Source organism: Mus caroli, chromosome 3 (genome assembly GCF_900094665.2).
Source record: "Mus caroli chromosome 3, CAROLI_EIJ_v1.1, whole genome shotgun sequence".
In the NCBI taxonomy this organism is placed as follows: Eukaryota; Metazoa; Chordata; class Mammalia; order Rodentia; family Muridae; genus Mus; species Mus caroli.
Genome location: NC_034572.1, coordinates 39,784,534 through 39,801,505, shown reverse-complemented (window position 1 = coordinate 39,801,505; position 16,972 = coordinate 39,784,534).

The following is a 16,972-nucleotide window of genomic DNA, read 5'->3' as shown; positions in this document are numbered from 1 at the left end:
GGTATTCCACTTTCTAACAACCATAAGTCTGGAGGAAAGGAGAAGTTAAGTATATGGCGTGGCTTCCATTACCAGCCAATTATCTAAAAGGACAACATAATTCCTTAATAGCCTGCCAATCAGATGTGTGCCAGGCTAAAAAACCCCTCACTTGCTTACCATTTTCTATAAAACCTGTTCCACTGAGAGCTCAGGGCTTCGTCCTCCAGCTCTGCTGCATCACAGATGTGAGGTAGCTCAAGCATATAATAAAGAGACACTAATGCTAATGTATTGAACTTGGCTCCTTGGTGGTCTTTTGGGGTTCACAAATGAGGCACTACAGTGATGGTGGTACCTTCAGCAGTTCTTTCATTTTTCATGAGTGTTTTAGCAATCCTAGGATTTTTGTGTTTCCACATGAGTTTGAGAATTTCCTTTCAGTATCTGTGAGAATTGGGGTGGAATGTTGATGGAGATAACAAATGAATCAGTGATTTTTTTGTAGGATGGCCATTTTTACTATATGATCCTTGATTATGAGAGATCTTTCCATCTTCTGATATCTTTTCAACATTTTTCTTCAAAGACAAAGTTTTTCTTACATAATCCTTGTACTTGGTTGATTAGGGTTACCTTAAGATTGTTTACATCATTTGAGGCTATGTTGAAAGGTATGTGTCTTAGTCAGGGTTTCTATTCCTGCACAAACATCATGACCAAGAAGCAAGTTGGGGAGGAAAGGGTTTATTCAGCTTACACTTCCATACTGCTGTTCATCACCAAAGGAAGTCAGGACTGGAACTCAAGCAGGTCAGAAAGCAGGAGCTGATGCAGAGGCCATGGAGGGATGTTCTTTACTGGCTTGCCTCCCCTGGCTTGCTCAGCCTACTCTCTTATAGAACCCAAGACTACCAGCCCAGGGATGTGTGGGTAGCCCACCCACAAGGGGCCTTTCCCCCTTGATCACTAATTGAGAAAATGCCTTACAGTTGGATCTCATGGAGGCATTTCCTCAACTGAAGCTCCTTTCTCTGTGATAACTCCAGCTGTGTCAAGTTGACACAAAAATAGCCAGTACAGTATGTTTCCACTATTTCTTCTTCAGTTCATCTGAAGGCTACTGACTGTTCAATTAATTTTGTACACAGCAACTTTGTTGATAAATGTGATTCTAAATATAAACAAATTGAATATTAAAATCCATATGATCATTTTACTAAATACAGAAAATGCTTATGGCAAAATTCAACACCACTTTATGATCAAGAGATTTGAGATACAAAGAAAAAAGTGTTTATCACTTTGGGACTAAGTACGTAATAGCTGTAGGAGTTCCTAGGTGGATTTTTTTTTTTTTTTTTTTTTTGAGGAGGGGAGTCACTGATGTATACTACTATGTCATCTCTAAATAAATGTACTTAGACTACTTTCTTTACAGTTTTTATCCCCTTGATCTCATTTTGGTGTTTTATTCCTTAGCTAAGACTTCAAATGCTATATTGAATATATAAACAGAGAAATTGAACAACTTTGTCTTGTCTCTAATTTTAATGCAATTGCTTTGAGTTTCTTTTCATTGAACTTAATGGTGGCTACGGACTTGATGTAATATGTTTCTACTATGTTGAGGTATTTGTCTCTTTCATACTAAATCTCTTTAGGACTTTTATCATGAAGGGGAGTTGGATTTTTGCTTTTTTTATTTAATAGAATGATTATGTGACTTTTGTATTTCAGTTTATTGATACATATGCTTAGCTGGCCATCCTTATATCTCAGGATAAAGACTATTTAATCATGGTAGACAGATGTTCTTTTCTGATGTGTTCTTGGGATCAATTTGCAAGTGTTTTATAGAGAATTATTGCATTTATGTTCATAATGGAAATTAGTCTGTAATTCTCTTTGCTGGATCTTGATATGGTTTGGTGTTAGAGTCACTGTGGCCTAGAAAAACGATTTCAACAATATTTCTTCTTTTTCAATTTTTTGGATAAAAAAAATTCAGTGACTATTTCCGTTTTACTAAAAAATATGGAGATATTTAAAATGTTCGTGTGATCTTGGTTTATCTTTGATAAGTGTTATATATTGAGAACAGTATCCATTTCTTTTAGTTTTTCTGATTTGGTGGAACACAGGTTCTTAAAGTAAGTCCTTCTGATTCACAAAGAACCAACTCTTCATTTTTGTGATTCTTTGGTATGTTGTTTTTTGGTTGTTTCTATTTTATTGGAGTCTTGAATTTGATAAGGAATTGATGCCTGTTTCTTTTGATTTTGGTTTCTTCTTTTGTTTTTAGAGCTTTCAGATGTGTTGTTTATTCAATTTTGTTCAATTCTGGGAAATAATTTTTCAATAAGTACTGAGTTCTTCGGTTTACATATGTTTGCAGTTTTGGGTTTTTTTCTGGGTTTTTTTTCAGGACTGAATTATAATTTATGGAGAAAATTCCATGAGTAGCTGAGAAGAAGGTAAACTCTTTTGTTTGGGTGAAACAATCTGTAACTATCTAATAGGTACATTGGCTTTCTGACATCAGTTAGCTCCAAAACATCTATTTATTTTATTTTATTTTTTATCTAAATGACCTGTGATTGGTGACAGTAGTTTATTGAACTCTCATACTATCATTGTATGAGTGTCAGTATGTGATTTATGCTGATTTAGTCTTTGTTTTATCAATTTGTGTGTCCTTGGATTTGGGGCATAACAATTACTAACAAAGAACATGTTTAAAACAATAGACTTACTATTAAAAGAATACTTAAATCTTGGTTTAATAATGCTGTTAATGTTTTCATCTTTACACTATAATGACAATGGCTATTTTATCATCCTATTACTCTTATGATTTGAAATAATAAATACAAATGACATTTACAAAAATTAAACATCTACACTAGGTTTTTTCTTAGATACATATGTTTGAAATATCTTTTTGCATCATTTTCCCCTGAGGCTATAACTATACTAGTTGATAAGGTATATTTCTTGGATGCAGTACAAAGATGGATCTGTTTTCCCATACATTTTGTTAGCCAATGCCTTCTTATTCAGGATTGGGATCATCGATATTAAGAGCCAGCAAAAAGAGGTATTGGTTGAATCCCTTGATTTTGTTCTTGCTATTATTGTTGTTGGTAGTGATATAGTTGTGCAACTGTATGTTTGTGTGTGTTGTGTGTGTTGTGTGTGTGTCCTTCTTGCTTGTCAGGAATCTTTATTCCTCATGGGTTATTTTGGTTTTTGGTTTTTTTTTTTTTTTGGATTGTGGTTAATCACTCTTTTTATAAAAATTATCTTTAATCTTTTTCTTTTTTTACAGTCCTGTCCTTATCCCCTTCCTGGTCTGCCCTTCCAAGGTTCTTCCTCCCATTCCTCCTTCCCCAACACCAAGATGATGTCTCCAACCCCACCCCACCTTGCCTCCCCAATCCCTGGGGTCTCAAGTCTCATGAGGGTTAGGTGGATCTTTTCTATCATCTATCATATTTTGATGTTCTTTTCTATAGAATGAGGACAATGAAAATTAATGTTTCCTTTTAAGAATATATTAAAAATAGCCGGGCATGGTGGCGCAGGCCTTTAATCCCTGCTCTTGGAAAGCAGAGGCAGGCGAATTTCTGAGTTTGAGGCCAGCCTGGTCTACAGAGTGAGTTCCAAGACAGCCAGGGCTATACAGAGAAACCGTGTCTTAAGAAAGAAAGAAAGAAAGAAAGAAAGAAAGAAAGAAAGAAAGAAAGAATATATTAAAACTGAATCTTTAGTACTAAAGTTAAATTTTTCTTTAAGTTTCAAGTACTAGTAATATTAGATACTGAGATTTTATTTTTTTTATTTTTTTATTAATTAGGTATTTTCTTCATTTACATTTCCAGTGCTACCTCATATGTCCCCCAACCCCTCCCCCCCACTTACCTCCCCCCCCCACTCCTACTTCTTGGCCCTGGCGTTCCCCTGTACTGAGGCATATAAAGTTTGCATGTCCAATGGGCCTCTCTTTCCAGTGATGGCCAACTAGGTCATCTTCTGATACATATGCAGCTAGAGACATGAGCTCCGGGGTACTGGTTAGTTCATATTGTTGTTCCACCTATAGAGTTGCAGACCCCTTTAGCTCTGATACTGAGATTTTCAAAAGGGTATAAACAACTGTTGATCTTCAATCTCATGAACAATGAGCTTTGATGCTTTACATGTATATCTAAGAATGTGAAATCATCCATTGTAAATCATATGAAGAACTTAAAAACAGTAAAAAGAATTATTTATTTATTTATTTATTTATTTATTTATTTATTTATTGTATGTGAGTACACTACAACTGTCTTCAGATACTCTAGAAGAGGGCAGCAGATTTCATCCAGATAGTTGTGAGACACCAAGTGGTTGCTGGGAATTGAACTCAAGACCTCTGGAAAAGCAGTCAGTGTTCTTAACTGCTGAACCATCACTTCATCCATATATCTTTTAAAAAACTGGTAAATATAAAAGCAAAATCTTATGGAAACTGACATTTTATGAAAGTATAAAAATGGTACTTAATTATTTAAATAAATTAATAGAACAAAGGAAATATATTTTAAATTATTACTGTTATGGAAAAAATACTTATGATTTTGGGAATATTGCCATCACACACTAAGATGATAAAGAATTATTGAGAGAAAAAAAGATAAGAGAAGTTTACATAATAACCATATAAATAAATAAAAAGTATCAGGGAACATGAATAAAAGAATATCTCAAAATCAGGTTATATATATGAAATGACGTGTTTTAAAGACTCACATGGCTGACATTAGCATTTCCTGTATATGGAGTAATATCTTTTGCATTTAAGCAAAAGACACTTTAAATAGGCAATTTTCTAATTAATATGCAACACATAATTAACAGGACTCTCAATGTACTGGAATTAACCTGATCAGAAATGTTCTATATTTTAAGGATATTAAAGGAATATGATTCTGATAAAATTAAAAAGAATCCTCCTGTTTCCTTATTTGTAATTCTTTATATCTTCTGAATGAAATTAGAGGAGTGTTATTGTGTAAAATCAACAAAAGAAAAACCAGAGCTCTCAACAACTATTCTACTCAGGGACCATATTTTCTCTTTAGTGTTTTATGAGAGGCAGAGATCCTCCAAGTATTGAAGAACTAGGGGAATGAGTGGACAGTTCTGTTCATTCTGTTTGTTTGTTTGTTTTTTGTTTTTTGTTTTGTTTTGTTTTGGTTTTTGAGACAGGGTTTCTCTGTATAGCTCTGGCTGTCCTAGAACTCACTCTGTAGACCAAGCTGGCCTTGAACTCAGAAATCCTCCTGCCTCTGCCTCTCAAGTGCTGGTAATAAAGCCAAGCACTATCACTGCCCAACAGTTCTGTTAATTCTTAGGTTAAATCCTGATGTCTTCTAATACAGTATAAAAAAACAAAAAACAAACATCAAAAGCAAATCAAAGCTCACTCTATATAATATCTGAATATTATGAGTTCTCTGTTTTAGTACCATCTTGAAAAGCATTGTGAGATTATTTTCAGAAGGTAAATTCAATTTAATGTTCACACCCATGTCACAGTTATCAGAGGCAGACATGAATTTTGAGAGTTCCTTCATATAATGGATTTCTCATGTTCTAACTTTTTTGTCTGTAAATGCATCAATTATTTACTAGATGGAATTGTCATCTTAGAGTCTTACTTGCTCACCCCTTCTAGCTCTTTCTAAACTCTGACTGGCTGGACCAATTTGACTATTCTGGTTCAAACTTTTCTAAACTGGTTGATGCAAATTGTCTTCTCTTAACTTCTCACTGAATTGCTTGCTTGGCATTAAATTAACTCTGGATATTTGCTCTATCCTTCTGGCTCCTTATTCTCAGCTTGTTTTTTCTTCACCTGTGTCTAGCTTGCTTTCTCTGAAACTTGTCTCTGTAAAACTATCCCAGTAAAAACTGCTTCCTCCTCCTCCTCCTCCTCCTCCTTCTCTTTCTCTCTCTCTCTTTCTCTCTCTCCCTTTCTCTCTCTCTCTCTCTCTTTCACTTTCTCTCTCAGATTTGCTCTTGAGTCCTCTCATTCCTGTGCTGTTTAGTGAGAGTTGGATGTGTTATCTCTGATTCAGTCTCTCAACTCTTTCTCAGATCTATCACTTTGTCTGCCCTTCAATCAGAAATCACTTTCAAACATGACTTCTTCCTTCTACAAACTAACTTTACCTACATCATTATGCATTAAACCTGTGTACTAGGGGCATGTCTGTGTTCCAGACAGAGGGATTGAAGATGTGTGGCTTGGTTGCATTTCATCAGGATCATACATGCCTAGCAGGATTTGATCCTCTTTCAGAGCAGTCATGTTGTTGGATTAAAATTCCAGCCACTATTACATATGCCTGAAAGATTTTGCTGACAGGGCCCTGATATAGCTCTCTCTTGTGAGGCTATGCCAGTGCCTGGCAAATACAGAAGAGGATGCTCACAGTCATCTATTGGATGGAACACAGGGCCCCTAATAAAGGAGCTAGAGAAAGTACCCAAGGAGCTAAAGGGGTCTGCAACCCTATAGGTGGAACAACAATATGAAGTAACCAGTACCCCCCAAGACTGTGTATCTAGTTGCATATGTAGGAGAGGGTGGCCTAGTTAGCCATTAATGGGAGGAGAGGTCCTTGGTCTTGCAAAGATTTTTATGCCCCAGTACAGGGGAATGCCAGGGCCAGGAAGCAGGAGTGGGAGGGTTGGGGAGCAGGGTGCGGGGATGGTATAGGGGGCTTTGGAGATAACATTTGAAATGTAAATGAAGAAAATATCTAATAAAAATTGTCTAAATGCATCCACAATGACAAAAGTCTCTTCTTCAAAAAATTTTGATTTCGTTTATCTACTACAGTAATGTAACCCTCCTAACCTTATATAATCATTCCAAAATTTCAGCAGAAACACTCAGTTTCCTCTGATTATCCATTCCTACATTTTAATCTATAATGAACTATCAAATGTTATACAAAATAAAGAACTAAGTAGTTAAGTGGGCTCACATGACAGCATTGTAGTAACTGACAGCTGAGTCAAACAATGTTTGCTTCAAATTTAGAAGGTGTCCTTAAAAGGAGTCAGTGGATCCTTCTACTTCTCCTTTACCTTCCTTTGTAAACTCTTCCTTCTTATTTATATACGACATGAAGACAATAGCCATCTCTTGAAGACTTTATCTGATTAACATATGTTGGGCCTGCCAACATATGCTCCCTTTGATAAATAACAGTCAACAGTTTAGATAGACACCTATAACACATCTGTAGAATCCCTTCATCTTTCCCTATCTTAAACCTAAAAGATCATCAGTTACTAACAACAGGGGAATTGTAAGGGTGGATACCTCAGAAGCTAAGTTGCTGTCTATGTCACAGATGTTCTCATGGAATACCATAAAGAACTGAAAGGTTGAACTCCTGGTGTTTCTATAATGAAGTACACTTTCTGTCTTGCTTACAGTTTTTGTGTTCAAGTATTCTGTATACTTCTAGTTAAAGATAGTTCTGACTAACACACTAATGATATCTCACTTTTCCCTCTTCCCCAGAGAACAGTAATACACAGCTGCTCACATTTTGTCTTGTTGTTGTCTGCTCTCTGATACCCTGTTCATCTGGAATTCCTCCCCTCAGAATGTTGTTAGTGGTCTGTTTGATAATCCATCAAAATAAAAATAAAATCAGTTATATAAAATATTCACCCCCATGGCTAAAGTAATTTGAATTGAACTTTAGGAAATGTTTTATAATTTCAACCACTGTGACTATAGAATTTTTAAAATGATATTTTATCATAAATATTTTAGAAAATACTTGTCTGGTATTTCTCATACACATTCAAATTTAAATGTGTTCATCTTCACTTTACTTGCAACCAAATAGATAAAATATTGTGTATTATATGGTAACACACAACTGTCATCTCATTCCAAAAGACAGGCAGCATCCTGCCTGATACCAACCTCAATGCAAGCATGCAAGCAAACAAACAAACTAAGTACCCAAAGAACATAACCCCAAAGGCAATCACAAAGTAACCACAAACAAATAATACAATGACATACATAAAACATACAATTGACAAACAGTGGGATATGTGTTTATAATATTATAAATACAAATGGCATTTAAAAATTGTTTACCTTGCATTACAGCATTTATGATATAGTTTTTTGTTGGAGGTAGGGTGAAGCTTCAATATTTCTGTGATCTAGGGAGATCTTCACATTTCTTTCTTTTCATTTTTGACATCAAATAATGGGCACTTTCTACCTTCTTTTCTCCCCATTGCTTCTTGTGGAGCTGGCAATTATTTTCTTTTAACTGCCTCACTTAACCCAGATTCCCAGCCATGACCTTAACTTCAAATACTTCAGTAGTGTGTGTGTATATGTGTATGTGTGTATGTGTGTGTGTGTATGTATGTGTGTGTATGTGTGTGTGTATGTGTGTGTATGTGTGTGTGTGTATGTATGTGTGTATGTGTGTGTGTATGTGTGTGTATGTGTGTGTGTGTGTGTATGTGTATGTATGTGTGTGTGTGTATGTGTGTGTGTGTGTGTGTGTGTGTGTCTGCATTCATTTGTCCTCACTCATGAACTTACATTTCTTTGACTGTCACATAGAGGATATATGCTGAATGTAAAAACATAGCATCCAGTCAAGACTTATACATTAAAAGAAAAAGCATCTAAGTAACTTCATGACTTAGGGTCACTATAACTATTCTCAGCACAGATTAGTTTAAAAGTGGAATTAGTTTTTCCTAGATAGATGATATCTTAACCGTTTTTTTTTTGTTTATTTTTAGTTTATATAAGTATTACATTCAAGTTTTTTTTTGAAAAGACACTGCTTATATTACTGCAGAATTTTAAACAGATGGCAAAATCCAAAAGATGTTCATGTAGAGTGGGTGGATTTAAGCTATCATCAAGACTAGTGTGTGGCAGCAATGGCTCAGTCAGTAAATCACTTGCCTTATAAGGATGAGGGCTTGAGTTTCATACTATAGATATCTTGCAAAAATTCAGGTGTTGGCACATGTGCCTGGGATAAGAATACAAAAGAGATTTAGATCCCTCAGTGCATGGACCAATTAATCTTGCCTGTCTGCTGAGGTTTAGATTTAATGAGAGACCATGACTCAGAAAAGAAAGCTGGAGAACAAGTGAGGAAGGGTCTTACATTGACCTCTAGCTTCCATGTCCATAGTAGTACCTGTGCACCCACCAGACATCCACCCCCCACACGCAAAACCTAAACAACCAGATACCCATATGCCATCTTTGATTTTATTTTGTAGTGTTATAATAGAATCCTGGTATGGTTTTCATCATTGTACATGTTACTTATCACTCATTTTAAAATATGGAAGCTACAATAAATCCTTACAAATTATCAGTCAGCTTTCTACCAAGAAGGCAAGACTGTTAAGATTTAGCAAGTATAGTATCTAGAGAAATTAAGTATGACAGAATAGTTGAAGAAATTTCCATGTTAAGGAAACAGAAAGGATCCAGGAAAAATACAGAGTCTTGGAGGATGTGGCCAAAGGCTCCAGGAATCTACTAGCATAGAATCACGTAGGTGGCAGCTCTCACTACTCATGGTCACCACTGTCTTATGCCTGGTCAGAAGGAAGACAAGCCACTAGGAAGTACAACTGAGCAAGAGGGAATGAAACAAACTATAATTCCCAGCCATCCTTCACTGTCTTGTCTATGACTTTCAAAATACAATTCTTTTTTATTTACTTCCTTTCTCTTCAGCTTCAGAAAGAAAGAAGAAAGTATGTTTTGTTTCCTATCATCTTCTATAACCACAGAAGGAAGAACAGGTCCCCTTAGGAAGTCTATTACTAGCTTAAGTCTAAAAAATAAAAAAAGAACCCAACACCCCACAGCTGCTACATTGTCAGGAACAAATCTGCCATGGTATAAAGGGTATAATCTTGAACATTTCTATGAGTTCATCTTACTCTCTGACTGCATACTGAAAAGGCTTGTTTTTTTCTCTCTCAAGGACACACACACAGACAACATGTCTCAACAAGTTTATCATTTTATCTCCCAGTCTAAGGTCCTTCCTTCCCCACCTTAGCAATAATGAGTTTTTATACTGAGAAAGGGGACTCAAGATTACATTCAATGTCATGAGAAAGCTGGCAGAGAAAAGGAAGTAAATAAGGTGTCATGCAGATAGTGACAGTAAGGTTGATGTGAGTTTTGTTTTAGACCATACTATTTTCCCATCATAAAAAGCCCTCTTTTCTTCTGCTGTAGTTTTATTAATATCAGACCATTGCTAGACTTTCTTACTTACTTTGTCTTTAGGCATCTTATCAAATGATATACTTTGTATCTTTATTGTACCATGTGAATTAAAGGTTGGTGTGTCTCTATTTTCAGTGTCCAAGCTATGACTAGTGTTTTTTTTTTTAATGTGAAATACACTTTTCTAGTGTTATAATAATAAATTTACTGTCTAATTAGCAGCCACAAAGTTTCTTCTCATGCTTATAAAGATGTCTTCCTACAGCTTTGCTTTTTAGGTAGTTCATAATAAATAACGGGGTGGGGGAAATCTTTTTTTTCTCTAACATGCATATTTATTTACGTATTTACTGAAGATTATTGAAAATTTCAAGTACTTATTCGGATGTGCACTATTATCTTATATGCATCCAAAGGAATGCAGCTGGGGCTAGAATGCTAATAATTAGCACCTCTATTAAAAGTCAGCTCTTGCATTTGAGCAGTGTTATGCTGGAAAGCTGTTTCCCAAGTGAACGGAGAATTATACAGTTGTATTAAAGAAGAGCTTTCCTTTGAATACAATTTTAAGGGAATCTTCAAAGGAACAAGCTTAAAGACTCAAATCGGAGCACATCACTAATTAGTGTGTGACAATAATTTAGGCGGAGAGCACCAGGCCTTGTTAATTTTCCAGGCCCATTCTGCAGTCTCTTTGCTGGATGTTTCTTTTGATGAGTCAATTTTATCTAGGTACAGCTTTTTATATTTTAAATACTGTCATAACACTTCTAAAGTTTTAGAGAATGGGACAGACGGATGCTGAAATCTGGCAATTACCTTCCAACTCAGCCTTCCAGCTCCTCATTTTATGGTTCAGGTTAAATTGCTTAATTCAATCGCGAGTATTTTGCATTTATAATATTGCTTTAAGTGGCATGTCTCTGAATAAAATAACATAACTACCTATTTGTTTATGTAGCCCTCACACTTAGAAAGAAAAATGTGCTTCCATCATCAATTATGGAACACATTATTTAAAATTCAAAGGTGTCAGTTCCCTTGATCACATTCATCCTGTAAGGGCTTTTAGGAATTATAAATGCTAGCATTTCAGCTTCACTATTTTAAAGTGCTATGTTCTACAAATTAGGTATCAGAATAAACTGTTTTCTTCATTTTGTAAATAGGGAAGTATCGATTTGTGATGTCTTGGGAAATTAGAAAACAGAAACAGCAGGGTGTCAGATAACTATGATTTATGGCTTTGCATACATGAATTAGGAATTGATGACTATTGAGATCAATATCAAGATTCATTGGTTCAGGTATACATAGTGACTAAAGCCATATTGAGAATCAATGTTTGAAGCAAGAAAGCATCTGTCTTCCTATGGATAAAAATATGCCAATATATACTGTTCATCTGTTATTACCGATTATGAGAATTCAATTTTTGAAGGATGACAATTATTTTGCTATTTAAAAAGTCACTCCTCTCTATTTGTGCAACTGTGTTTGTGCCGGTCATGAAGGAGTACCTGTGTATGTGTATCAGTGTGTGAGTGTATTTGTGTGTGCCTGTGAGTGTGCATGTGTGTGTGTGTGTGTGTGTGTGTGTGTGTGTGTGTGTGCGTGTGCCTGTGTGTCTGTGTATGTTTGTTGATAGGTGAAATTGTGCCATGGATGATTACATATGGAGGCAAGAAGACAGCCCTCTAGTATTAGTATTTTCCCTCCCTCCACCTTCTTGTGAGTTCTGGAGTTTGAACTCCAGCCATGAGACTTGAATTTCGAACATTTTTGCCTGAGAGGCCATCTTTGTTGACCTTTAAATGCATTTTCAATTGACAAACGGTAATTATGCTATCAATGTGGTACGAACTAATTTTATGACGTGTATACTATAGAAATGCTCAGTACATAGAAAAAACAATATATTGCTTAATATATTGCCTAACAAATTTACTTAATCAATAAATTTTTGTGAGAAAATTAGTTATATATTTTATTAAGTTTGATATATGTGGTCATTAAAACAAATAACTCTGAATTAATAAACTCTGGGAAATATGTATGTGTTCAATACTACAATTTCAGGTGTTTTGGACATTTTCTTGCACTGGGTTAGCTGGATCCATGATGATTTTTTATTTCAGTTTCATTATTTTAAGAACCTGTAGAGTATTCACAAATTCCTGCCCTGAGTAATATTTCATTGATTGTTAAGTTTTACCTGTTTTCCACATCTTTGCTGTTTTCTTAACATTCATCTTATTGATACTTCTGTTCTAACCTGCCCATGTATAGCAGTGTTTTTAATCATTTGAATCACTAAAATAACAAAATATTTCATCATATATCTGTTGGTCAAACTTAACTCTTTCTGTGACATGTATTTCAGAGTTTTAAATCTATTTCTTTATGTCTATGTGTTCAGTTTTTAAAATTACTTATTTTAGTACTTGAGACTATAATATCATCATTCCATCCTTCCCTTTCCTGCCTTATTCCCTTCCTTGTCATCTTTCAAGTTAATGGCTATGAGAATTTTTTTAAATTAGTTATTTATTTCATTTACATTTCCAATTCTATCCCAAAAGTCCCCCACCCACTCCCCCACCCACCCACTCCCACTTCTTGATCCTGGCGTTCCCCTGTACTGAGGCATATAAAGTTTGCAAGACCAATGGGTCTCTCTTTCCACTGATGGCCAACTAGGCCATCTTCTGATACATATGCAACTAGAGACACGAGCTCCGGGGGTTACTGGTCAGTTCATATTGTTGTTCCACCTATAGGGTTGCAGATCCCTTTAGCTCCTTGGTTACTTTCTCTAGCTCCTCCATTGGGCGCCCTGTAATCCATCCAATAGCTGACTGTGAGCATCCACTTCTGTGTTTGCTAGGTGCTGGCATAGTCTCACAAGAGACAGCTATATCTGGGTCCTTTCAACAAAATATTTGGGTATTGGCCTCTTGAGTTTTCTATTCTGTGGGATTTTTTTTTTTTTTGCTTGTTTGTTTTGTTTTTTTGTTTTTGTTTTAGCATGATTGGCCCTCTTTAGATTTGGTCTTAATATATTTGTCCCTTCTTGTCAACTGTTTTTGTTCCATGCCATCTCAACTATAAAACTGTCATGAAGGTCCTAGACTCAGAGAGTTGGCTGTTTGTTTGTTCCTATGGTTTACCAATAAAAGTTTCATGTTTATATCATTTATTCATTTCTATGATAACCTTATGAGTATCTCATGGAAGAACCCACATTTAGTCTTATCCATGTTGTTTCCATTTGTTACCAACAGTGGTTATTAGAAAGATTGTCCATTTTTTCACTATATATTAACCCATTTGTGAAAAATGAAATGAAAGTAGATAATTGGATATTTTCTAGATAGTCTATTTTGTTCCATTGGTATTCATTTTTATAAAAGGCTTTGTTCATTAGGGTATTAACTCAGAACATCTTTATAAGGATTCAAATTAAAACATATTTTTATGGACTCCGTTGAACTATTAGTTGGAGAAGATTAACTTGCTTTAGAAATAAAATTTACGAACAAAAAGATAAAACTAAAACAAATTTTCTTTTTACATTGAATTATCTATCTTTCTATATCATGTAGCAAATTATAAACTCAGTAGAATTAAAGTAAAAGAAAGAAAGAAAGAGAGAAAGAAAGAGAGAGAGAGAAAGAAAGAAAGAAAGAAGAAAGAAAGAAAGAAAGAAAGAAAGAAAGAAAGAAAGAAAGAAAGAAAGAAAGAAAGAAAGAAAGAAAGAATAGCAGATGAACTTCAAGGTAGACAATACCTATTCAGAAACGCATTTTTGTTTTTGTTTTTTTCTCATTGTTTGCTTGTCTCCAATGTGAAGAAAGAAAAATTGTGCACAGCTATCTGAGCCAAGTGAGTTCTGATAGGAACTGGCAAAAGAACAAAGAAACAAAAACAAAACTAAATTGAAACAAAACATAACATAGATTAACATAAAAGGCCATAAGGCAGGAACACACACACACACACACATATGTCAGGGGTGTACAATAGATTCTATCATTTATCACAAATTCACACACTAATGGATCGGCAAAGCACTATGCCAAGTTAAGTACATCATATAGACAAAAGAAGAAAAAAAAGAAGAAAAACAGTGTAGGATCAATTATATGTGGAATATATGTGTGGTAGAAGCACAAAATGTCTTATATACAGACAGAGAATGAATTAGCAAACATAGAACGATGGGAAGCAAGAGAAAGAGGTATATAATGAAGTATATAAAGAAGCAGTTGCATAGGATAAATAAGCTTAGAGATCTAGTTGTCCCATATGTGACCTGGGACCATAATTGGTGAAATTTTAGTGGACTAGGGGATATTATTACATATGTAGAGATGAATGTTTCTCTCAAAAAGAAACTACTAAGTAAGATGTTAGAAATGATTATTACTTTCAATATCATTTGCATTTTATCTATATGGCTCTCATGACACCATGTTGTAAAATTACCTTAAAATGTCTGAATTTCTAAAATCTTAGTCCTCTAAAATATAGAACCCACAGTGACCTAATCCTATAGCCAGATGTAAAGCTAAAATTCTCTAACTGCAAAATTATTAATAGCCTTCTGCCAAGTGTCAGGGACCCTTACGAGTGCTAATCATTGCTGAAGAAAGCTGAACCTAACAGAGACATTAATGAACAACATATCACTGCCACATAATTAAATTCTGGATAAGTAATTAAAAGGGCATGGAGTTGGGCCAGGCAAAATTATCTCTTCTAGTGTATTAAACTATATTATTATGGGACAGATACAAACTTTGAATGTCAGTTAAAATTCTACAAATGATTGAAATTTATCCCTTTACAATACACATACATGGCTGGATATGGTAATACACACCTGTGATTCTAGAAGTTTAGGAGGTAGAGGGAGATGATTGAAAATCAAGGTCATCCTGGTATGCTTAGAAGGCTCTTTCTCAACAACAATAAACACAGAAGTAAAAAGATAAGGACAACTTTATAATTTCTCATCATGTTCATCTCTAAGAGGAGTGTTTTTGTCTTTGCTGTGCCTAGGAAATTACGGTAGTCTGGCAATGCTGTCAGAATAGGTGACAGGCAATGAAACATGAACATTCCATTATATTGAAAAGCTTAAAGGAGAGCTGGAAAAAAAGAAAAGAATACAAATATGTACTCGTAATAATTAATACAGTAAGAATGTACTAGGTTAGTAATATGACAAAGGAAAAACTGTTGCCTAACACAAAAAGCAGAAAATACTTTTATTACTGGAGACAACCAAATACAGTGGAACTCAGACAAGACATTGGTGAATAGTCAATTGTTTGCATTTGTGTATCCTGAGGAAATACATAGTTAAAGAAAAATTCTGAGATCACCTCCTGTTCTGGTCAAAGAATTTGGACTTAATGCTTAAATATTTCTCTCCAACATGTGAAATTGAGAAAATCATTTAAATTGTATTACATTTTCCTAGGGGTTACATCAATTATCCCTTGTAAGTTGTGGAAATTATAGAAAAATCCTTATATTTCAATACTATCAGTCATTGTGATAAAAACTATTTTCTCAAATTTCATCAGTAAAGCAAAGTGCATTAACAGAAAAGTTTATAACACAGCAAAACCGCACCTGGATATAAAGCTGCATGACTGGACAGTAGATGTATAAAAAGGGTCAAAGGTATAACGGGATTCTGGTGGTTCTCACTCTAAGCAACTCAAGGTATCTTGCAGGACATAATGCTAACTCACTGTTCAGTGACTGATAGGTTTTACAACAATGTTTTCTCAGTGGTAGGAATTCCTTAGTCCTCTCTCATCTTGACAGTACCATAGATGTACTTGTTTGCCTCTATATAAAGGTCAGATGATGAAGCAAAAAGCAAGTCTTTGAACTTGAGAAAATTAAGTTGGACTAGTTCTAGCACAGCAGGTTACAGGTCTGCTGGATTTAGTGTAGACTCTTCTGCCTTCAGTTATGTTTTTAACTTTTCCGCAATATATACTTTTTAAATTGACTTTAGATTATTGGGAAAAAAAAGTATCATTTTTCTTCCAGAGAAGACACCTAACACCTTTAGACCTCATTTTCAAGGATGATAACTGTTGCTTTAAGAGTTCCACCAACACTTGGGAGAATAGAACAGCTTTTTATTGGTTATAAACTGTTGATCAGCCAAGCATCAGACTCCTGTTAATAACCTTACATTCAAGTCAATAGGAAAATCCAGCATTCCCGAATAAACAGTAGAGTTCTAAACTATAGCATTAGTCTAGGAACAATGATGCCATTTAATTTAGAGTTATCACGACTACATAAATTAATAGTAAAAAAAAGTGTTGTTAATGAGACTTAAATAAAAAAGAATGTTATGAATCTGAACTGATGGATGGAACTGTCAAGAACTAGAACACCAAGTACACTTACAGCCACAGTTTTAAAATTCTGTTGAACTTCATTATAAATAGACTTGGCAGCTGCAAGGGAGTCTGTAGCCTTGCTAATAAATCTGTTCCCATCTCTTCTCAGATTGACAATGTTTGAGACATAGGGATAAATGATGGTACATTCACATTAAAATATGCCACACTATCTGTAGGACAATGATGGAAAATATAAATGGAGAAATGGCCTATAGCCAACTTTATTTTATCTTTTAGAGAC